Source organism: Peromyscus californicus, unplaced genomic scaffold (genome assembly GCF_007827085.1).
Source record: "Peromyscus californicus insignis strain IS unplaced genomic scaffold, ASM782708v3 Scaffold_13__1_contigs__length_99412109, whole genome shotgun sequence".
NCBI lineage: Eukaryota > Metazoa > Chordata > Mammalia > Rodentia > Cricetidae > Peromyscus > Peromyscus californicus.
The window spans coordinates 53024574-53048876 of NW_026294424.1; positions in this window are offsets into that span (position 1 = coordinate 53024574).

The window sequence follows — 24303 nt, forward strand, 5'->3', positions numbered from 1 at the left end:
CCACTCCATTCCTTCAATTCTTCAATTCTTGTGTCTGAAGTATGTGGTATCTTCAATAATAGGGTCTTACCTACAGTTTCTGGAGGGAACCAACAGTGATCCCAATATCTTATATTTTTTTCTCAGAGTTTTTTGTGCTTTCCTCATCAACAACTTGAGAAAGGAGATTTTTTAAGCTTGATACTGGGAGTTTGATAGTCTATGAATCTTGTGAGGAGGAATGAAGTGTGACCAGAATGATTGTATAGAATTGTATAGATGTACAGAATTGTCAAAGTATGAATTAAATGAAATTAATTAAAACCACATTCCTTCCTATGGACCATGACCTTTTCTAACTTCCTAGATGAAATTAGGTTTCCATATTCTATTCTTCCAAGGCATCCTGCACTTTTCCCTTAATAGCCTTTATTACATTGATTTTTATAATTATTTTAAAACAAGGTCTTATCATTTGACTGAAGCTAAATGTGGGCAAGACTTCTGACTCCCTTTTCCAACACCATTCATGTGAGTTTCTTTTTTAGTGCTCAACACCCACTAGAAAGTTTATGGAAAGTTGTTGAGGATTGTATCAGATTCTTTTCTATGAAACTGCTATATGAAAACTGACAAATGTTTTACCTGAATATACAAAGGAAATGGAAAAACATAGTTTTCTAAAAGGAAAATAAATTAGGTTTAAAGATGTTGAGAACAGAACCATTTCATCAATTGTTGTTTCCTGGCCTTGTGTGCCACACTTTCACCTTCTTGTCTCATTCGGCACAGTTTAGCACTCTGGCATTCCATTGGGGCATCATGGTCCATTTCTGCAGTGATACAGAAGTTTGCCAGAGCTACCACCGCTGTACGCTCCACAGCATTTGTGCAAAATTAGGTCCACAGTAAGTTTATTCTCTGGCCCAACATCAACTAGCTGTTTAGTAGCAGACCTGAACATCAGGCCAAATTTAAGCATGACAATAAATTGCATATGCATTATCAGTTAAAATGCTACCTCCTCCTTCTTTCATTATCTTTTGCTTTTTTCTTTAAGAGAAGTAATTCTCTGTCCTCCAAATAGTGCCTGGTTACCTTTGGATGCAGAAATGGCAATGGTACTTGCACATTCTAGGCATTTCCACTTATGTCAGAGAGTTTCTAGTTTCAGAAATTTCCTATTCTATCTTCTTCTAAGGGACACATACATTTTTTTTTGTTACCCAAAGATAAAGAAAACCCTGGCAAGCTAAATCATGTTTATTTGGCAAAGACAGTAATTAATGTTTCAGACAAGAGGTTCAATTTACGTATCTGTGGAATTTTTAGCTGCAACTCCATTTATATTTGTCTGCAGCCGGATAAAGAAAGATACCAAGATAGCAAGCCAACTGGGACAAAAAATAATTTGGCTTTTTCAAGAGTCTGGATATTTGATTGTTAAGATGTTCCAAGGGGATATCAAGTTGAATGCTATTATCACTTGTGAAACTACTTAATTGCGTTTCTCTATTCTTACATATATTTCTCAAACTTGAGATGATGAGTTATTGCCTTTCTTTTTCATAAAAGATAATTTTCTTAGTTTACTTTTAGGAAATAAGGCTGCTCAGAATTTGCATGTTTATAATTGTGTGTATGTGTGCTGGCATGTCCCAGTTTGAATTTTAAATATAGATTTAAATATCTTAAGGGAATATCTTCCACCTTTTTGCTTGATTGGGATGGAAATGGTGAGTGTCTGTCAGGGGAGGACTGGAGGACAGAGGTTACAATGGTTGCTGTAAGTGAAAGGGTATCACTGAGAAGGCAAGAAGGAAAAAGAGTCAACATAAGGGAAGAGGCAAAGAGGAAACTGATCCGAATTAAGGTGATGCATACTTCAAATGCAATTTTCTTCAGTAGTAGAGTAAAATGCAAATCTGACCAAAACGTGACTGACATTTCACAGTATTTCCATGCAATCTACACCTGTATGTATTCTAATAAAAATATGTTAAATATATGAATGAAGTTAAATTAAGACAGTTTCACAAATCAGCAACATTGAAATATTGAAACTGTGACCTAAGATAATCATTTAGGCTAGGAATCCAGAACGGCAGAGTCTACCATTCCACACTGCTTACACTAACACTGATGATTCAACTGACACACAATATAACTGTCTGAAGTTTTAATATAAAATGCCTATGAAAGATGCACTGTTGCCTGGTGTCTTGTAGCTAGTTCAAGAATGAGGTGCATTATAGTTCTAGATTAAGTGTGATCACACATTTGTTAAGCAGAATTTCTCAGTATAGCAGAATCAAGTTAATCATAGCAGTAATGTGAATATGTCCAGGTACAATCAAATATGGCAAGAATAGGCCGGGCGGTGGTGGCGCACGCCTTTAATCCCAGCACTTGGGAGGCAGAGCCAGGCGGATCTCTGTGAGTTCGAGGCCAGCCTGGGCTACCAAGTGAGTTCCAGGAAAGGCGCAAAGCTACACAGAGAAACCCTGTCTCTAAAAACCAAAAAAAAAAAAAAAAAAAAATGGCAAGAATAGGTAAGGTTGTTCCAGCACTGGTGGTAGGATCAGACAGAGTTTTAATTATATTGTCCTCTCTTGATCAAGTATGAGTCTTGTCTCAAGTTTCAGAAGTCTGCCTCATAATTTCTGCTTTTAATGAGCTGCTGCTGGAAGTGTACGCATCTTAGTATACACTGAGAGCTTTGCAGTTGGTCTGACACCACACATTCAGAAGCCCCTGGGAGACACTGTTGGGGATTCTGTGAACTAATTAATAAAATTAAGTAAGTTCAGAGTAACTATTATTCCCCATCACTTCTTACGTCCATTGGATCTTGACTGCCCCCCAAATGTCTGTATGTTAAATATTTGGTCTCTAAAGTGGTACTATTGGGAGATATTGGATCCATAAATGATTTAAAGGTTTTTATTTTAACCCTATTGTGAATCAAATTGGCTGTTTAGTGTAGTGATTTGAATGAGAATGGCATCTATAGGGTTATATATTGCAATACTTGGTCCACAATTAGTGGAACTGTTTGGAAAGGATTAGGTGCAGCCTTGTTGGAAAAGATGTGACTTTAGGCAGGCTTTAAGGGTTCAAAAGCCTATATTATTCCCAGTTAGCTCTGTCCAATGGTTATTATTTCAACATATAAGTTCTCAGCTACTGCTCCAGTGTCATACATGTCTGCCTTCTGTGATGCTCCCTGTCATGATGGCCATGGACTCACTCCTTTTACTGCAACCCCCAACAAACTCTTTCTTTTATAAGTTGCCTTGGGTATGGCTTCTCTTCATAGCAGTAGGAAAGTAACTAAGAGCCTTAGCTTTGTTTTACTTTTCTCATTTTATCTTGAGGTAACAGATACATGCTTTCCATGGAGATGTTCTTATTTTGAATGATGATACTTGTATATATGTGGTAATTGATTGAGACACCTTGAAAATGTATCTACAAACTTGGTTGAGGATAATGGAAAGTGCTTCTTTCTCATTTGTTCATGGTATCATTCTAAAACCAAGGTACTGTCTGAATACTGTGTAGATGCTGAAGAGGAAGGTTATTTTTATCTCTTGATCTTCCCAGTATTAGTTGTAGATGTGCCTTAGTTTATGGAAGTTACCTATCCATTGCCTGTTTTTATCTTTATATCACCTTCTTCTCTTTGTGTTTTTTCTATATATTTTTCTTCTTCTTCTTTTTCACACTTGGGATCTTTTTTTCTTCTTTTTTTATCTAACAATTTAAATGAAATTCTGGTAAAAAAAATTCCTCTTCTCAAAAATTTTCCTTGTAACATTTTTATATATTTCAGTGTTTATTGTCAACATGTAATATAACCGGGAAAGGCTGTGGGATTAAGTTGTCAAAGTATTTTGTGTATTCTCACTAAGTCTACCAAAAACCATAGATCAAATACATTTAAAACAGTTAAAATATTTTCGAGATAGCATATAGTTATGTAATGGCTGACCTTTAAGTCAGTATGTGCCCAAGGATAGCTCTGAGCTCACCATCTTCCTGTATCACCCTCTTGACTGCTAGAAATACAGATGTGTCACCATGCTAAACATGAAATTTCGGATTAGTTCTTTTAACATTTTTGTTACATTGTTTATATAACAGTATATTTTAAATATGTATGGGTTTTCTTATTGAATTGACTAGGACTCCTGCAGTAATACTGAATAGATGGAGTAACAGCTGTAGTTAACTAAGATTACAAACAAAGACTGGTAGAAACATTGTCATCTCACTTTCTCTGGCAACGAAGATTACTCTTGTTGCTTATATCTGGGTTAGAGTAGCCACTTTGTTTTTTAAGAGAAATGAAATATCTCTACGAGAAGCATCATTTTTACATTCTGCCTCTCTCTCTCTCTCTCTCTCTCTCTCTCTCTCTCTCTCTCTCTCTCTCTCTCTCTCTCTCTCTCCCTCTCAGAGGTAAAGTACTCTGTTGGAAGGGAGATAAGACCTCTGCATAAGAACAGCACACATTCATAACTGTTCTCTGCTGCAATTCAGTAGGTTTTCAAGCTTAGACAGAAGTTTTGTAAATGTCTTTTGTCCATTTAAAGAACGTTCACCCAATTTGAAGCTGCCATTTTTCCATTTAACACTGAAATTAACCACTTTATATGTGAATGAAATAATAACAGATACATAGAACAAAATAGAATTTTGAAGTCTCTAAATGAAAATGAGTCTGCTGACTTTTTTAAATGACAAATTTCTTGAGACTGATTTTCATAGTGACAAAAATGTGAACTAAAGAAATTTGAATTCATAGTTGTGATGGAGTAGTTGTCTTATAAAAAGTTGATCTCCTCAGTCTAAGCTTCATTAGCTACAATACTGAATGATAATATAGATTTTTGTACAAGTCTCTTCAATATTAAGCCAAAATCAAGAAATCAAGATATATACAAACATTCATCAATGCACAGGTAAATAAATCCTTCATTGTATGTAAAGTAAAAATATTGCGTGTTTATTAAATCTCTTTGCACATTGTTTTCTCTTCCTTCTCCCCTCCCCATTCTTCCCTCCTAATGGAAGCTCCTGAATATGCTTGTTTTCATATTATAAGTTGGATGTCTCTTTTCCAAAATCTTCTCCCTAGATGTGTTACAGATTTCTAAAATGTTCAGATTTTTAAAAAAAATTTGTAGACTTAGTTGAGCATCCTTAAACCCAAAATCTAAAATGTCCTCCCATCAAAATTTTTTTTAACAACAGATAAAAATGTTACTTTTTAAGGATTTTTAATTTTTCTGTTGAAAACTAATATTTACTTGCTTTACATGTGTGTGTGTTGTACCTGAATGTATGTCTGTGTACCAAGTACTTATCTTATTCCCTTGGAGGCCAAAGAGGTTTTTTGGTTCCCTCATATTAAGTTACAGATTATTCTGAACCACCATGTGAGTGAAGGGAAATTTATCTCAAGCACTCTGGAAGAACAGCCAATGCTCTTAACTGCGGAACCATTTCTCTGCCCCAATTTTCTCTACTTCAGATTTGGGATGCTCAGCATGACTAACTCTACTGTGTTCCTCTAATTGAAAACAATTAAAATAGATATAGTAGAGTTTTGGGTTTATACAAACATTCTCTCCTTCCTTTCTGCTACAGGACAACATGATCCATCTCCCAACCAGCTGTGGTTATCTGCTATTAAATGGCATGACTACCAAAGGAAAAGAGGCAGGTATATACTAATATGTTTGAGTGTCATGGTTTTTGAAGCTGGTCATTCATGGCTGGACAGATTGAATTTTCTCTACCTTGTTAATCTACATTTGCTACTCCACCTGATACAGTCTATTCTGTAGTGAGAAATAAGATTTTATTTATGTAAAACAATGTGATTTGGGGGTTAGCTTGTTTTTAAATCAGAGTTTATCCTAATCAGAACCACAAGGGCCTTAAAATCTTAAAACTTCTAGTTAATGTAGCACATATGTGCATTCATAGCACTTGAAATGTGAAGTCAGAAGAGTCAGGAGTTCAAGACCAACTAACTGTATGAGACCAGATGTCAACTCTTCCCCCAAACCAAAGATAGTATATATTGTATAGTGTTCTTTGATATAAGCAATGCCAAACAATGTTTGAAGTATTTATTTACCCTGAGTAAATTCAAGTCTGTCAATGTCTATAAAAAAAATCATGGAATTGTGGTTTAAGAGTTAAAATTATTTGCATATGATTGTTATAGTTCAAAATAATAATAAACGTAAGTCGGTAGCTTAAAGTATCCACGCTGCAAGTCATTAAAGTGAAATAAGCTCTTGAAAGTGAACATAGACTCTGGTAAATGCATATGTTTAGTTAAACATTTCTGAATGCACTTCCTCTAACAGGCAAATTCAGAAGCACGGAAATAAATGCAAGTAATTTGAGTGCTCTGCACTGGCATTTAAATACAGGAGAAAAAAATGCTAATAGGATAAGTACCAGAAAGGATTAAGTGTTGCTAAACACTAAAGAGGATTAGTTATTATCCTGCCTTTACAGGCACCCAGGTTTCATGCGGCCAAGTAGATAGGAAAAAGAAAGCCAAGCCTAGAAATTGGTTTTTCTTTTTTTTTTTCTTTTTACTTTTTGCAATAAGCTTATATTAAAAATCAGTTTTATTATGGCCTATAACTAAGCAAGTAATATAATACCTGAGATTTCCTCTAGATAATGTAAAGTGTAATATGCTTTTAAATGTATTTTAGGAATATTTCAAAGGTGTTTTCCCTCTAAGCATTGTGTTTCAGATAAGCACCTGGATTTGTTAAGAAACAATGGGCACCCTTATAAAACCTATTCCTCATAGAAGTCCAGTAAGTCCTCAGTATTGATTTCAAAGGGAGCTATGGATTGGCAATTCTTCATTTCATTTGTTGCATATATTTGCTTGTATTATGGTAAATAAGGAGTATGAATTTTCTTATGTATATGCGTGTCTGAGAAATAAATATGTGTATATGCCACTAGAAGCAACATTTAAAGCTTTCTGAAACTGAAGCATTTTTCAGAACTGATGAAAATTCACAGCTGTAGTCATCCTGACAATTTTTCTCATTTCCTGCCTATAATAATGTGGTTGTCATTGTTGGTGGCAAAATGTAAAACAATATAATCTTACTAATTTAATTAGTGAAGAATTTTCAGTTTCTTTGAGAAAAGAATGAGAACACTTGTCTTTTTTTTTTTTTTTTTTTGGTTTTTCGAGACAGGGTTTCTCTGTGTAGCTTTGCGCCTTTCCTGGGACTCACTTGGTAGCCCAGGCTGGCCTCGAACTCACAGAGATCCGCCTGGCTCTGCCTCCCGAGTGCTGGGATCAAAGGCGTGCGCCACCACCACCCGGCTCCACTTGTCTTTTTTTAGAAAAAACTTTCAATTGATAATCCTAATACATCTATAAATCCACAGTATTAAAATGTGCAGAAGAGCTGTTGATTTATTAGAAGAAAATATTAGGAATTACTGAAAGGGTATTGTTAAGAAATATTGTCATTGTCTCATGCTTGCTTTCATGTGGAGATCATAGCTTCAGATTTTTATATTTGTATGTTTAACTTGAAATGTCTGTGGAGTCCCAGAAGGTAGAAAGAGTTATGAATGAGAGTGAACCTAAGGGTGGTGAGGATACATGTGATATGAAAGGAGAGTGAGAAAATACTGCGGGAGGCATGATTTAAACATGGTGGAGATAGAAGGATTGGGAATGGAAGAGGTAGGTAAGCATCAAGTAAAACTATATGTAAAGAATCCTTATGGGAGCCCATTTCATAAACTAAGTAACAATGTTATTAAATAAGAGAGGATTGTTCTAGTCACATACTTGATAGCAAGATAATCAAAACTCTTTATTGTTACTATACAATGTTTTGAGTACATATAGATACCCAAAAGAAATCACCATTAGACAGAAATGTGACCTAGGATAAAATTAATCTTTTTATTTGCTAACATTTTAATTTTTTGTATGTACTCTAAAACTGATACCTTTTAATTTTTTAGTAATTTCCAAAACTCTCTCAATACATCATATTTAAAATCATAGAAATGTGTACATTTTGTGTGTGTGTTTTTTTTTTTTTTTTTTTTTTTTGGATTTTTGAGACAAGGTTTTTTTTGTGTAGCTTTGCCCCATTCCTGGAACTCGCTTTGTAGACCAGGCTGGCCTGAAACTCACAGAGATCCGCCTGCCTCTGCTTCCCGAGTGTGCTTTTTAATGTTTTTAAACTAGGAGATAACTTGCACTGAATGCACCTCTGTACTATGAACTATGTTTGTTTGTTATCATTTTCAAAATTTTAACAAGAAAGGCAAGCGAGATTCATATCTGTGCTGGGAATGTTTCTCCAGAAGTTAAATTATTCAGCCATTTCCATGTAATTTTAAAATTGACATCATTTTCTCTACATGAGCTGGATTACCAAGGTTGAAAAAAATAGTAAGACATGAGATGATTGGAAACTCACAGTAGTTCCTACATCTAATTATGAGGCAAAATGTCTTACCTATGGTCTTAGTTACTTTTCTATTGCTCATATAAGACACTACAACAAGACAACTTATAAAAGAAAGAGTTTATTGGGTGCTTACAGTTTAGAGGGTTAGAGTCCATGACCATAACGGCACGTAGCCAGGTAGGCATGGAGCTGGAGCGGTAGCTGAGAGCTTACATGGTGAGACAATACCCATGAGGCAGAGAGGTACCTAGGAATGATATCGTTCCTTGAAATCTCAAAGCTTCCCCACAGTGACACACCTCTTTCAATAACTTCATACTATCTAACTTCCCAAAGAGTTTCACCTATTTGGTAGTAAGTAATCAAATATATCAGCCAGTGGGGGCCATTCTTATTCAAACCACCGCCCCTACTTTGGGTATCCAAAATAGCATTGTAATATTTAATCCTTACTCACAAATAACCTAAGGTTTATTGGATTTTTTTTTTTTTTTGATTTTTCGAGACAGGGTTTCTCTGTGTAGCTTTGTGACTCGCTTATGGAGACCAGGCTGGCCTCAAACTCACAGAGATCCGCCTGGCTCTGCCTCCCGAGTGCTGGTATTAAAGGCGTGTGCCACCACCGCCCTGCAGGTTTATTGGACTTTGTTAGCCTGTATAGACACTCAATAATAATTTATCCCATTGTTAATATGTGCTAAATTATTTTAATTATTATACAAAATGATACCTTATATACCCTTTACATATACCCTTTCTATCATAAAGAAGATATTAGATACCACTGAGTAAATAAAATGTGAACTTGCAATTCTTAATATTCAGTTGTGCTCTAAAATGTTTCAGTATTCACATTCACTGAGAGCAACATAGTCATACAATTCTACTTCGGTTTTAAGTGGGTTCGTGAAGATCTGACCTGTGAGTGCAAATCTAATTTTTTTTTCATATCAACACATGGACATAAAGAAAACGATCATGGGTAAAGGATGAACCAGAATGGTGCATAATTCAGTTTACAAGTAAACATTTCCAGAAAATGTTTTATGGTAAAAATTCAGTGTAAAGTGTAGTATGTTGTCAAGTGACGCATAAAAGCAGATCATAATGTCCAAGGTGGTAGTTTCTATAGAGTTATTGATCTATTTTTTCATGTCTATTATTTTCTAAATTCAAAACATTTTATTTTCTTGCTAAGAATTTGTGACTTATTATTAGAATCTCGTTTCTTAAAAAAAGTCACTACTTCTAAATTTGTCAAGACTTCCTGCCCCCCTCAAACATTAAAAGCGTCATTGAATTTTGGAAACAAACAACTAAATTTGCTTCTGCGTGCCATTCTGGCAAATGCTAGGCTTATAAGTTTTTAGCACTGACTCCACAGAAAGAACAAAACAAAACAAAGTTAGGAGTTACTTTAGATTCATTAACAGTCTGGCTTTGATGGAAATGCTAACTGTTCCTCTGTGTGTGTAAACAAAGGTGATTAGTGAGTCCCAGTGACCTCTGTCATGACTGAGAAGTGAGACTTCTCTAAAGTTAAAATTATTCTCACTGAAAACCCACTGATTTTGCTAAGAAAATAAAAAGAGATGCACAATGGGAGAAATTACTCATTAAATGCTTGCATACAAGGATGTATTAATAAATATAGAAGAAACTTTTAAGGCTTAGGAACATTAATCAAATCATGCATCTAAGATATGGTGAAATAATCATTTCAGACTATTTACTGCAAAAGGTACACAGATGTATAGATGTCTTTCAAAAATGAAAAATCATTAAACGTGATTTGTGACTAGAGTATTATATGTTACATTAACAGTACAATATTATTAAAGTGTATTTGAATGGTTAAAATATAAAAACAGAAAATATAAAGTATAGGAAAAAATAATATACATGAAAACATGAGTACATTTGTAATGAAGTTAATTTTAATGTCTCTAAATTAAAGAAACTATATTAACCAGCAATAATTACAAAGAGTCATTGTATTAGTTAGGGTTACTATTGCTTTGATCCAACACCATGACCAAAGGCAGCTTGGGGAAGAGTGGGTTTATTTGGCTTATACCTCTGTCTCAGATTTTGCCATCAGAGATAGGGAGGGCAAGATATCAAACAGGGCAGGATTATGGTGACAGGAGGAGAGGCAGAGGTCACAGAGGGGTGCTGGTTATTGTTTGCTCCTAGTGGGTTACTCAGCCTGCTTTCTAATAGAACCCAGGACTACCAATGTGGACTGACGCCACTCACAGTGAGCTGGACCTTCCCACATCAATCAGTAATTAAGAAAATGCCCTATAGGTCTGCCTACAGCCTGATTCTATGGAGGCATTTTCTCAATTGTGGTTTCTCTTCTCAGATGACTCTATCTTGTGTCAAGCTGATTTACAAACTAGATAACACACCCATCAAGCCATAAAAAGACATGGAAGTTCCTTAAATGCAAATATAAGTGAAACAAACTAGTAATGAAAAAAATCATATTTTGTGACTCTAAAACATAATAATTTTCAGAAGGTTAAATTATAGGCATAGTACACATATCTCATATAGGAGGAGTTAAGGGAAGAGGGAGGATAGATTGAATGTAGAGAGTACAGGTTGTTAACATTGAAAATGTTTTTCAGGCCAGAAAATAGGCACCTATAATGGCCTATAGTGGATGTTAAAGTTTACATGAAACTATAAGTATAATGAGACAGAACACAAAGAAAAGCCCAAAGCAAACAAAAGGAATATTTATTCAGTCAAAGATTCAAGTTTGTCTTGAAGAGTGAGCTGCTATCAAAATGTATTAAGTTGCATGAAGCCAAGTCATTGAGAGCTTGGTGGCAAGCTAAGAATCAAGGTAACGTTAGGAACAAATGGCCTGAAGAGTTACACGTAATCTTGAATCGATTTAATGAATTGTTTTACATTTTGATATTTGTTTTGACATTTCCGATAGTACTGTACATGTGTATTGAATTAAATAAATGAACTAATGGTGGATGTTGTGAGCCAGCATTCTCAATATGTCAGTGGTGATTGCACTGACTAGGTTTATGTCAGCTTGACACAGGCAGGAGTCATTATAGAGGAGGAGCCTCCATTGAGAAAACGCCTCCATAAGATCCAGTTCTGGGCAAACCTTGAGGGCATTTTCTTAGTAAGTTCTTGGTGAGGGGAGGGCCCAGGCCATTGAAAGTGGTGCTAGCCCCAGCTGGTGGTCCTGGGTTCTATAAGAAAGCAGGCTGAGCAAACCATGAGGAGCAAACCAGTAAGCAGCACCCCTTCATAGCCTCTGATCAGCTCCTGCCTCCAGGTTCATGTTGTGTGACTCCATGCACTCACTGCTTTTGTTGATGAACGGTTACTTGGAGTTGTGAGTAAAATAAACCCTGCCCTCTCCAAGTTGCCTTTGACCATGGTGTTTTATCACAACAGTAACACTAAGTAAGACAGTGACATACAGTAAAACAAGAGAAAGCCAGATTTTACATGTGGTAATAAAGTAGGATAAAAGGTACCAGCATGGAATTATGTTTCATGTCCTTTCTTTCATTCTGTATGTCCTACTTTCCTGCTTCCTCCATGTCTGTCTGTCTGGCCCCTGGCATATCTTTTCTTTTTTTTCAATCCCTTTTCTTCCCAGCCTAAATTCCTCCCCCTACTTTCTCTCCCTGCTCAGAAGTTTCACCTATACCTCCTCTCTCGCTATTGGTCATTCAGTTTTTTATTAGACCAATCAGGTGCCTTAGGCAGGCAGAAAACAGCAACACTTCTTTACCTAGTTAAAAAAATATGCTGCAACATGTTAACAGTGTATTTTAGAAAAGTTATTAATAATTCTAGAACATCAGCTTCTTCATCTCTACAATGGGAGAAAAAAGATACCAATGTAATCAAAATTCTCTCCATTTGTATTATCATTTCAACTTACATATTAGAAATTAAATTTGGCATTTCCCCCTTCTTTCAAGACAAAAACATCACAGGGAAAGAGGCTCTGTCTGTCTGAGTTCCTTCCTTCCTTCCTTCCTTCCTTCCTTCCTTCCTTCCTTCCTTCCTTCCTTCCTTCCTTCCTTCCTTTCTTGTAAAAGTCTGTAAGGCTTTATCCGTTCTGAAACAAACTCAGTTTGACTTACTTAGATTTATGTCCTGAGAGGGACAACAAAGTTTACTGTAGGATTGCAATCAACCTTAGGGCATATCTCTTCTCCTCTCATCATTATTTTTTTTCTCAGTTATATTGAATTTTTTGATTTATAGATTTGTATCCCTGGTTCAGATATCCTCCCTGTTAATTTTTCTGAGTCAGACAGTTTGCATTGGTTCTCTTCAATGATTCTGAACCTCAGGTTAGCATAATATGTGTGATATTTTAAAACTTAAGGTGTAATCCTTTAGGGAACTTTGGAAGTACTTCACTTTTAGAAGAAGTAAGCTGATTTGACATGTTCAATTTCCTTGGAAAACAAAGTTAGTAAATAGTATTAACTGAGAATCTTAAATTGGAGAATTCTGAACAGTTTGCTTTAGGACAAGAACTTGTCAATCACTTTCATTATTTTGTAGAAGCTTCAGAGTGGCATATCATCCTATTTGTCAAATTTGGCTTTTGCTACCTGTGCTTGGGTGTCATCTCCAAAAATTCTTTGCTAAGGCCAATATTCTGAAGTCTTTCCTCTATCTCCATATACTCTTACACTTAAAGTCTGAGTTCACATTTTGATTTCTGTACATAATGACAGATGGTGATCCAGGTTCACTACCACCACCACCACCACCACCACTGCATATGTGGATATTCCACTTTCTCAATATTATTAAAGAAACTTTACTTTCTCTAATTTAAGTTCTTGAGGCTTTTGTTTAAAATCAGCTGACTAAAAGTACATCAATTAACTTCTGGGTCCACTATTATTCAGTTTTATTATATAAGTGTGATTTTATAAAGGTATTTTGTGGGTTTATTACTAAAAAAAAAGATGTTATTTATAAGGAAAGAATTAATATCTGGTACATACAAGAGGCCACAGAAGATATGATTACTACATGCATTTTGGTACCTTGTATGAAATCCTGGAATGAAAAAAACTGACATTTTTGGAAAAGCTACTGCAATCTGAATGACCCTTGGGATGTAGTTAAGACTAACATATCAATGTCCATTTCTTAGTTATTATGTTTTTCCGCAGCTAAGGAAGAATAACAACCTTAGTACACTGCTCAGAACTATGAGAATGGTTCATTATTTTGGTGAAATTTGGGAAATCTGAAGATATTCTTAAATTTATTTATATTTAATTATTATACTCAGGACTTACTTTTATTGAATTTTAACTATTTTTACATGTATGAAGTCAACATAGCGAATAAGCTTAATTGACTTTCAATGCTTCATACTTTAAAATCCCAGAAGATATTTTGGATCAAAGAGAAAATATTGAAAAATAACCATTGACAGAAATACAAATCATCTTTCACAGTGTGAATAAGGAAAAAGTTGAAGAATGCGGCAAACCTGCCTATATTCCAGCAACAGCTACAAACAACCTAATGCTTTTAATTTTCACATGTTCATACCTATATCCAATGAAGTAATTTGCTTGTTTAAGAAAGAATCAAACATATTGGTTTTTAAATGAAATTTCTTGTAAGAAACTGTCACCACCATGTTCTGGTAAAGTTTTGAAATGAGTGGTAAAATAAAGACATGGACAAAAATTATCCTAAACAGGTTTTCATTTTTATCTTAGGAAGGCAATGAAACTGCCTAAGTTAATTCGAACATACTTATTTTTATACAATTGATTCAAGTAAAGCAACCTATGAAATTAGATAAATGCTATGCTATTTTAATGATATAAAAGTCTATAGTTTCAAAGTTATTTCAAACAATTCTACATATAATGTGAAGTTGTAGTACCAAGGTATCTGTTGTAATTTTTAAACCTTGTCATTATTGTATATTATATATAATACGAGAATTGCTTCTGGCAATAAGATATCAGAAAGCTATCCAAATTTTGGTATAGAGATACACTTTTTTTTCCAATATTCTCTTCAGAAAACCTTATACTAGTAGCTGAAGGTATGTGATAGGTATTGCTTTAGCAACAACAAATGTATATACAGTGTTTGAGGGGAAAACTTAAAACATTACTGGTCCCACAGTTACCATAGTAGTCACTGAGACTTCACAAACAAAACAATCAATAGGAAGATCAAGTCAGCCTGGAAGATGATTGTAAGACAGGAAATTAGGATAATTAGTGACAAGGAAATTTACAGTTCATATTCTACTTGATATTTTTGTCTGGATTACAGTGCAAAAAAGTACTGTGATTTATGTAACTTGCATTATTAAAATATGCACATATGGTATTTATCAAAATTATATGGTAAGTGGGCTAGAGTGATGGCTCAGTGGTTAAGACTATTGGCTGCTCTTCCAGAGGACCCTGGTTCAATTCTCACCAACCACATGGCAGCTCACAACTGTCTGTAACTCCAGTTCCAGGGGATCCAGTATCCTAACACAGACACATGCACACAAAATGCCAATGCACATAAAAAAAAAATAATATTTATTATATACATATATTTAAAAATATTTTTATAAAAAACATATAATAAGGATGATTAAGTGTGTTTCATGTACACTTGGAACCAGGCTGTAAGACTTCTATAGTCATGAGACTTAATAATCATCAATGGAATAAAAACGTTATGAATGCTAGGATTCTTGTGATTAAAATTACTGGATGAAAATATAATACCTGAGATTCTAAATTGGGTCAAATGTGTCAAATTCTGTGTATAATCCTACTGATACTGAAATGAATTATGTTAGACTGGTTACAATACTTCTGGAGCTTTAATTTTGTCATCTAAATATTGGGCATTTTGCACCTACTTTAGTGTGTTATAATGATAATATATGAACAATATACCTGAAGTGCTAATCACACTGAAATATTACAATCACAGTAAAATATATGGCTTTGTGTCCCTAGATTGGAGGAAACAGTGCATTAATGAGGACATATCCAAATGACTTTCAATTTGAAGTTTATCTTTTTTTTCTGCATTATTTGTGTTCCTTGAACAAAATAAAACTAAATATTAAAAGCTGCGCTGGCTAGTTATGCCAACTTGATGTAAGCTATAGTCATAGGAGAAGTGGGAGCCTTAGAAAATACATCCATGAGATTAGACAGCAGGCCCAACCTACCTGGGCTCACAGGGGCTCACAGAGACAGAAATGCCAACCAAGGAACCTGCATATGTTACAGTTATGTAACTTAGGAGTTCCTGTGAGACTCCTAATAGTGAAAAGCAGGGGATTTCTTTGACTCTGTTGCCTGCTTTTGGGACCTATTCTTCCTACCAGATTGCCTCATTCAGCCTTAATAGAAGAGGAGGTGCCTAGTCTCATTGCAACTTGATATACCATGTCAGGCTCATATCGACAGGATGCCCACCTGTATCTGACGAGAAACAATGGAGGAGAAGTAGATGGTGGTGGGGTGTGGGGAAGGAACTTGGAAGATGGGAAGGGAAACTTTGGTAGGATGTAAAAACAAATTATAAATTAATAAACCAGGACTGATATACAGGCAAGACTGTAGGATATTTTCTTAATTATTGATTGCCATGGTCTCTTCATCTGCTCCTGCCTCCAGATCCCTGCCCTGATTTCCTTTCATGTTGAAAAGTGAAGTGGAATCATAAGTGAAATAAGACCTTTCCGCAAGTTAACTTTCATCATGATATTTCATTACAGCAATAGTATACCTAACTAAGACAAAAGCATACAGGTTACTAAGATTTCAGTAGTTACTTAATCAAATTTCAGCTTCTACTTTTTTTCTCTATCTACCCTAGGGTCATGATTTCTCCATAGGTTTCCTTTCCTTGTAATCTGTTGCTTGCCCAGAAGGCCTGCCTTTCCCAATTCTAGCTCATCCAAATCCTAATAATTATCTCACAAGGAACAGATTGAGTCTTCTTTTGCCAGACATTAATTTTTGATGGTTGAACTTCTGTTGCTGTACTCTTGGTTGCTGAATATAATACCTAAAGATCCCAGTATTTAGTTATTACTTTACTATAATAGAAAAATGTACTAGAATTATAAAGGAGATATGTGGATTATTTTTTATCCATCATTCCCATAAAGTTATTGAGCCCCAAAGGGCTTTGCTAGCCTCATCCTGCAGCTCTGCTACTAGAATGCATCGATTCTCTTGAGACAGTTCTGCTCCAAGCCGGCCGATTTCCACAGTGCGTTCTTTTGTCTCCTCAAGCATCACAGCTCTTCCTCACATGTTGGGCCTCACTTTCACAGCTTCACACAGTGGACTCATAGGGCTTGTTTCAGGACACTATAACCCTAACCCATAGAGCTGTCTCCAGTGGCTCTCAGGATCAATAATGCGAGACTCCATAAAGCCCGGAGTCCTGCTTTTCTCATGAACTAGCATCATGTAGACAGTTCTGTCAAATTCTGCTGCTAGTGCAGATAGGGGCATGGATTCTTTGGACCACAGTTGCCTTGACTTTGGTGTGCTGGCCTTGAGACACAATTCCCTGGGTAGTTCCTTTCAATAGGTAAATCCCTCAGCAGCATTCTTTTTCTAAGCATCCAGCTTTCAAATGAATTTGCATTTGGAGCCTTAGAAAGATAAGGTCTTACCTTTGGGGCACCTTTCCTGTTGTCCTAGTGACAGGCTCCATGTATATCTTTCAGGATACTAATCTTCTTAAAAATTACAGATGCTTTGTAATTTGTTCCCTCTAAGCCTGTCATTTTTGTTATGCTTTCTGATTTGTTTTTTAACCTTTATCACTGTATGCCTAGATGAGAACAGTATACAATAATCATGGCTCAGCCTGAATGTTATTCTGTCTTAACATTTCTTCGGCCAGACAAATCATTCTATTACCATCACGCCAACCTCCTGCATGTTTTCAGGGCATTTTCAGGATTCTATAGCAGTATTATTTGCCAAAATATCACACGAATTGCCACTTGCCCACTTCCTGATAGAGATCTTATTCCCTCCTAAATCTCATGAGCTAGATCTCCACTGTCCATATTTGGTCACATTTGTGTTAAGCATGCACCAGAATTGTCCATTAAGTTCTGCTTAAAGTACTCAAGGGCTTTCCTGTCCCCCCTTGTGTAGCATTCTGTATTCTTCTGGTAAACAAGTTCCAAAGGCCTAATGACCACATGACCATGTGCATCACAGCAATGGTTTCACTTCTCAGGATCAGTTTTCTGTATTAGTTACTTGACATGCTGTGACCCAAAAGCTGACAAAACAACCAGGGAAACAAGGGTTAAATCGGCTTAGTGTTGGAGAACACAGTCCTTCAAGGCAGGGAAGCCATAGCAGCCTGCCTTTGAGGCAGATGCATATATTGCATCTGTTGTTAGAAAGCAGGAAGTCATGAATGCTGGTGCTCAGCTAACTCTCTCCTTTTTAATCCACTGTGGGACTGGTGCGACTCACATTCAGAGTGGTTCTTCCCGCTTCAATTAATCTAATCTAGATAACCACTCACAGAAATGTGCAAAGATTTGTATCCATGGTGACTCTAAATCCGTTCAAATTTAGAATCAGCATTAGCCATCACACAGGACATATGTACCTGTACATTTCTCCCAAAGAATTACATTATTTAAAGCCCTATATATTTATGTGATACATATTTCATTAGCAGATATAAACTGGTTGAAATTGAGCTGGTACATTCAAATATTATGTTTTTTTTCCCCCCATAGTCTGCAGTTAGTAAAACAGTAGAACTTAAAGTCTCTGCATGGAAGGAAAGACAGGAAACCCATTTAAAAACACAACTCCTAAAAGTATCAGTAGCTCATCTTCAGCAACATGGTACTATGTTATATCACTCATTATATTACAGTTTTAAAACTTCTTGGATTACAATGAATCAATACCTCTTTGAAACAACATTTTACAATAAATAATTATATTCTGGTATAGGCATTCACATTACTGTCCTAATCCAATTTTTGATGGCTGTATATTAAAGCATAATTCAGATTATTGTCAAGTTAAAGAAAGCAATATAACTAGGCATCTGGAAATATTATAACTCAGAGAGCAACCAATGGATTCCGGTTTTTAAAAGGGAAGTAGCATTGTGCCAAGAAATATTTTTGGCAATGTTTTAAGTAAGTAAGCATATGAATAAATAAAGGATTTAGATTTTAGACATGTAGACAGAGATAGAGAACACTTTAGCCCTTATGAATACATGTATACAAACATCAAATTTATGGTACTTTTTAATGTTTTATGAAATCCATTTGTGTTTCATTAATGTTTGCAGTTTTAATTTGGATAAAGAAAATATTTGTAAATTTATTTAAAAATTGGGACATAAACCAACTCCTAATTAGCCATTACTAAGGTTAATTTTTCAGTCTTAACAATAATAACAATATGGCTCTGTGGTTACCAGATATTATTTTAAAAATATGTGACATTTAAAAGATACTTTACAGCATTAACTAATATATAGAATATATAAAAAAACTGCTACAGAACTCTCAATTAAGCACAGAAATATATTCTGGAGCTTGATAATTTCTTCTCTTATAACAGATACTTCAGGACTTAAAACAGAATAATTATAGCCTTATTAATTTTTTCTTATGAGTTCTCAAAGACTACAAAACATGTTATAATCTAAAAGCATCAAATGTGAAGTCAAAAAGCCCCTCTTCCTTTTTATTTAATTGTTTTTCTTTTTTGAGAAAAGATCTCTCTACATAACCTTAGCTGTCCTGGAGTTCAATATGCAAACCATGCTGGACTTGAATTTACAGATCTATCTGCATCCCAAATGCTGGGATTAAAGGTGTGTACCACCATACCCAGCTTGCTTTTTTCGATTTTTGCTTGTTTTCAACCTGTCTGGAGAGTGGTAACTCTGAGACCCCAGGAAAATATTTAATTGTCTTGTGTTATTAAATAATGAGAAGATATGAAAATGAACGTATTTTCTTGACATAGTTTCTTTAGTCCTCATCACAGTCATGTATGTAAGTACTATGGCAGACAGCAGGTGAATAAGAGACTTGATTATCAACCTCATTTCACCAATAAACACTGACCAATGTCAAGAAAAGTCAAGCTACTCTGGCTTTAATGAGTCTATATCTAGTGAAGTTGGACATACTCAGATTGTTATAGCCATAAACAAGACCTTATATCTGCCCCACTCTAATTTGTGCGGTCTTATAAATATTCCTGTAGAAGAGTATCGACATTCTTGGAGAAAAAGCAATGCATATCTATACAGTGAACGACTGATACTTCTCATTATCAGTCACATTAATATTGTGAAGGTTGTTTTCATCTAAATTCCCTCCTGCAGCATTCATGTTGTTTTCCATCTGTGTTTGGTGTGGGATACTAGAATAGTCTATGAATAATGATTATTTTTAGCAAGAGATATGTTTTTTTATCAAATCAATTCAATTTAGCCTTATCAAAATAAGTCGTATACAGAGTACTATTCAATAACAAGAAACATATGTAACTGAGAGCTGTACAAATATAAGCTGCTTCCAGGCAATTTACAGAAATGGTAGGAAATAAAAAAAAAGAGATATGGCAGTATTGAAGAAAAATACGCTTCCTTCTGAAGAGTAGTGCAATGATCCAAATTTAAAAGAATAGCTAACAGATATGAAATAAGCGAATTAATCATTATTCTCTGGTCATTTTACTTCATTGGAGGTCCCTCTATGTGGGAAAAGTGAGCAGGAGATTTCCAAATGATTTCTCTTGCCAACTCCTTAAGCAAAAGGGATATATTGGGACTGATTTAGAAGCATAAAGTCCTATATATTGGTATGTATCCCAATGTGTTGGCTATATTATTATTCATTTGCATAGACATTGCAGAAAGTTCCTGTGAATATCTAGACATCAGCTGCTTCTAAAGTGCCCCTCCCTTCTACTTTTAGATCACTACTTTTAGATGCTGACAGTTTGAGAATTGATTGTCTTCAAAACAGTATCCAATAGTCGTCTAACTCTTGAACTCAATCTGTCTTCTCTACCAAATATTTCCTCTTTGATCTCTTATTTAGAACCACTGAGGATTACTGCAGTAATTATTCTTTATGCCCATTGTTTCACAAAACAACAAGAGCAACAACAAAATCATAAAGACATGCTCCATAGGGCATATGATGCCTGTGGGCCTTCAGTCTCATATTTATGATTTTCAAGCAATCACAGATTGGTAGAAGACGAGAGTTTGGGGGTGTTTTCCTGTTGTAGCAGGACCACTATAAATTTTGTTTCTTCTTTCTTTTTTTTTTTTTTTTTTTTTGGTTTTTCGAGACAGGGTTTCTCTATGCAGCTTTGCGCCTTTCCTGGGACTCACTTGGTAGCCCAGGCTGGCCTCGAACTCACAGAGATCTGCCTGGCTCTGCCTCCCGAGTGCTGGGATTAAAGGCGTGCGCCACCACCGCCCGGCTTGTTTCTTCTTTCTTAAATAAACAACATTAAATTGGAACCCTTCTGTGCACAAAACCTTCTTGTGATAATTTCCAGTTCATCTCTACCGATGAACTAATCTAATCTACATCCAATGGCTGTTTGTCCTTGGTCTCATTATTATCTTGGTTGATAAAATTATCTTTAAAAATTATGAGCTCAGGGTGGGAGAGATGGCTCAGAGGTTAAGAGCACTGCCTTTTCTTCCAGAGGTCCTGAGTTCAATTCCCAGCAATGACATGGTGACTTACAATCGTCTATAATGAGATCTGATGCATTTTTCTGGCATGCAGTTATGCATGCAGATAGAACCCTGTATACATAATAAACAAGTAAATCTTTAAAAAAAACTTAAAAAAAGAATTATAAACTTAATATACATGTTTTCTAATTGTTTCATCTTTAAATGATGTTAAGCTTCATGTCATCAACACAGGCCTCAATAAATACTACATAAAACTTTGCCATAATCAAGAAAATAATAAAACTTTATAAACTTCACCATCGACTTTACCTTTCCAGTTTTAAGTCCCTCACTTTTAATTGTGTTTACCTCATAGAAGCTTTCTGATTCTGAAATAATTTTTTTTCACACACTTATTAGCTGTGTTCTAACATTACCCACATCCTACCATTTTTATTTCTTGTTTAGGCTTCAAGACATGATAATTGTTGTAATAGTTGTTTTTGTACCTTCAATTAACTCTCAAATTTAGTTGTTAAATTAGTTAGCAAAAACTCAACATGATACAAAACAAAATCGTGTCATAATTATCCTATTAGTACAATTTTAAAGTTCATATAATGGATATATTTACAGATACTAAATTTCAAGAAATGCAATTTTAAATGTATTTAAACATGAAATATAGCCCCAAACATTTTTTTGAAAATGAGAACTAAGGAAGTTCTTCAAAGTATATGACCTCAGCTATGCCCAATATATTTATTTAATAAACTATTATTTCATATTGCAGATATTTGCAAAATAATCTTCAGATTGTTAATTTTGTATAACACTGCCTTAATTCACAACATTTCTGAAAGGGTGTTAATGGAGAGGAAAACACTTCCTAATGAAATAGAAAAAAAATTAAGAAAAATTGTTAATAATTTCATGAACAAAACACTTAAAAGGAGATGGCCACAGAGGGTAAAGTGAAAGATTAGTAGAATTGTTTGATTAGTTTAGTTTAAAATATTATTTTTGAGATTGTAATATAATTACATCATTTTTTTTTATTTCCTTTCCCTCCCACTAAACCTTTCCATCTACCCCCTCCTCACTCTTTTTCAAATTTAGGAGGTTTCAACCCTACACAAACAACTACAGACAACTAAAGATGCTGAGAATAGAAGCCAGTCTTCCCAGGGAAAAGCACACCAATTGTTTTTCCAAAACCAAATGGTCATTCTTGGAATATACATTCAAGTAATATTATACATAATGAACAAGTTTTACTTATGTATTTAGAAATAGATAAATATTTATATGCATAGGTAACAACATTTATTGACATAAAAAGGCCATGAAGTGGATTTGTTCTTTAATAAGAAATCTTAAGTGATAATAGAAAGACAATAAAGGGAGGAGGCATTTCCTCCTGATGACATCAATTTCCTGAATGCACTGGGATGCTGAGTAATTTTCAGGCAAGTAGAAGAAAGTCATATAAATGCCTTATTGTGGTGGTATTTTACTTGTACTGAAATGTGATTTTAATTGTATGTTAATAAAGTTGCCTGGGGGTCAGAGCTATTAGAGCCATAGCAAGTGTGTGGCGGCGGTGGCACATGCTTTTAAGGACCTGGAGGGCGGTACATACAGGCAGTGACGAGGCAGTCACGTGTTTGGGTTTACAACCAATGAGAAGGCAGAACAGCTAGACTATATAAAGACATACACACAGGAAGTAGGTCCTTTTCGGAGAGCTCTCTTGGCTGAAGAGGATCCCTGAATCAGGAAGGGTGAGGCTCTTAGCTCTGACCTCTTGGCTTTCTTCTCTGAATCGGCTCTGTGTTTCTTATTTAATAAGATGGTTGGTTACATCTACACCTAATAAATTGCATGGGTATATTTGAAGTGTATTAGATTTGTGATAGATTAAATGCTTATATTTAAAATTTATTTTCATTCAATATATTTTGATCATATTCTTTCCCCTCCCACAACTCCTTCAAACTCCCTGCTCACTCAAGTCCATGGTCTTTCTGTCTTTCTCATATATACTCACGCACAAAGCAATAAATAAATAAATAAATAAATTAATTAATTAATTAAATAAATAAATGAAAATCGAAGCAAAGTAACTACAGCATCAACAAAGACAAAAAAAAAAAAAAAACTCAAACAAACAAACAGAAAACAAGCATTGGAGTTCATTTTGCGTTGTCTAACTACTCCCAGGCATGGGGCCTGCAGTGGAGTGTAACTGAGATATCCAGTTATACTTCTATACTTCGTTGGGGAAAACTGGTATTCATTTTCCTAATAGGTATCAACTGCAAATAGCTTATTGGTTTGGGGTGGAACTTAGTGTGTCCACTTCCTGTTGTCTGTGCTGAGACTTTGTTTTGAACCTGAACATGTCTTGTGCATGATCTCACACTCTCCGTGAGTTCATATGTTTTTTTATTTGTAAATTTCTTTTATTTTGTTTTATTTTATTTTATTTAACAATTTAATTTAATTCTACATATCAACCACGGATTGCCTTGTTCTCCCCCTTCCCGACCCCCTCCTCTTCCCCCCCAGCCCACCCCCTATTCTCACCTCCTTCAGGGCAAAGACTCCCCCGAGGATTGAGATCAACCTGGTAGACTCAGTCCAGGCAGGTCCAGTACCCTCCTCCCAGGCTGAGCCAAGCTTCCCTGCATAAGCCCCAGGTTTCAAACAGCCAACTCATGCACTGAGCACAGGACCAGGTCCCACTGCTTGAATGCCTCCCAAACAGATCAAGCCAATCAACTGTCTCACCTATTCAGAGGACCTGATCCAGCTGGGGACCCCTCAGCCGTTGGTTCATAGTTCATGTGTTTCCATTTGTTTGGCTATTTGTCCCTGTGCTTTAGCCAACCTTGGGCTCAACAATTCTTGCTCATATAAACCCTCCTCTTTCTCGCCAGTTGGACTCCCAGAGCTCCACCCAGGGCCGTGGATCATATGTTTATTGCACTGTTGTTTCTGGAAGACTGTTTCCTTGTAGTCACTTACCACCTGTAGCTCTCAAAATCTTTTCTGCATAGATTCCTCAACCTTGATGAAAGGAAAATGCCATCCCATTTAAGGT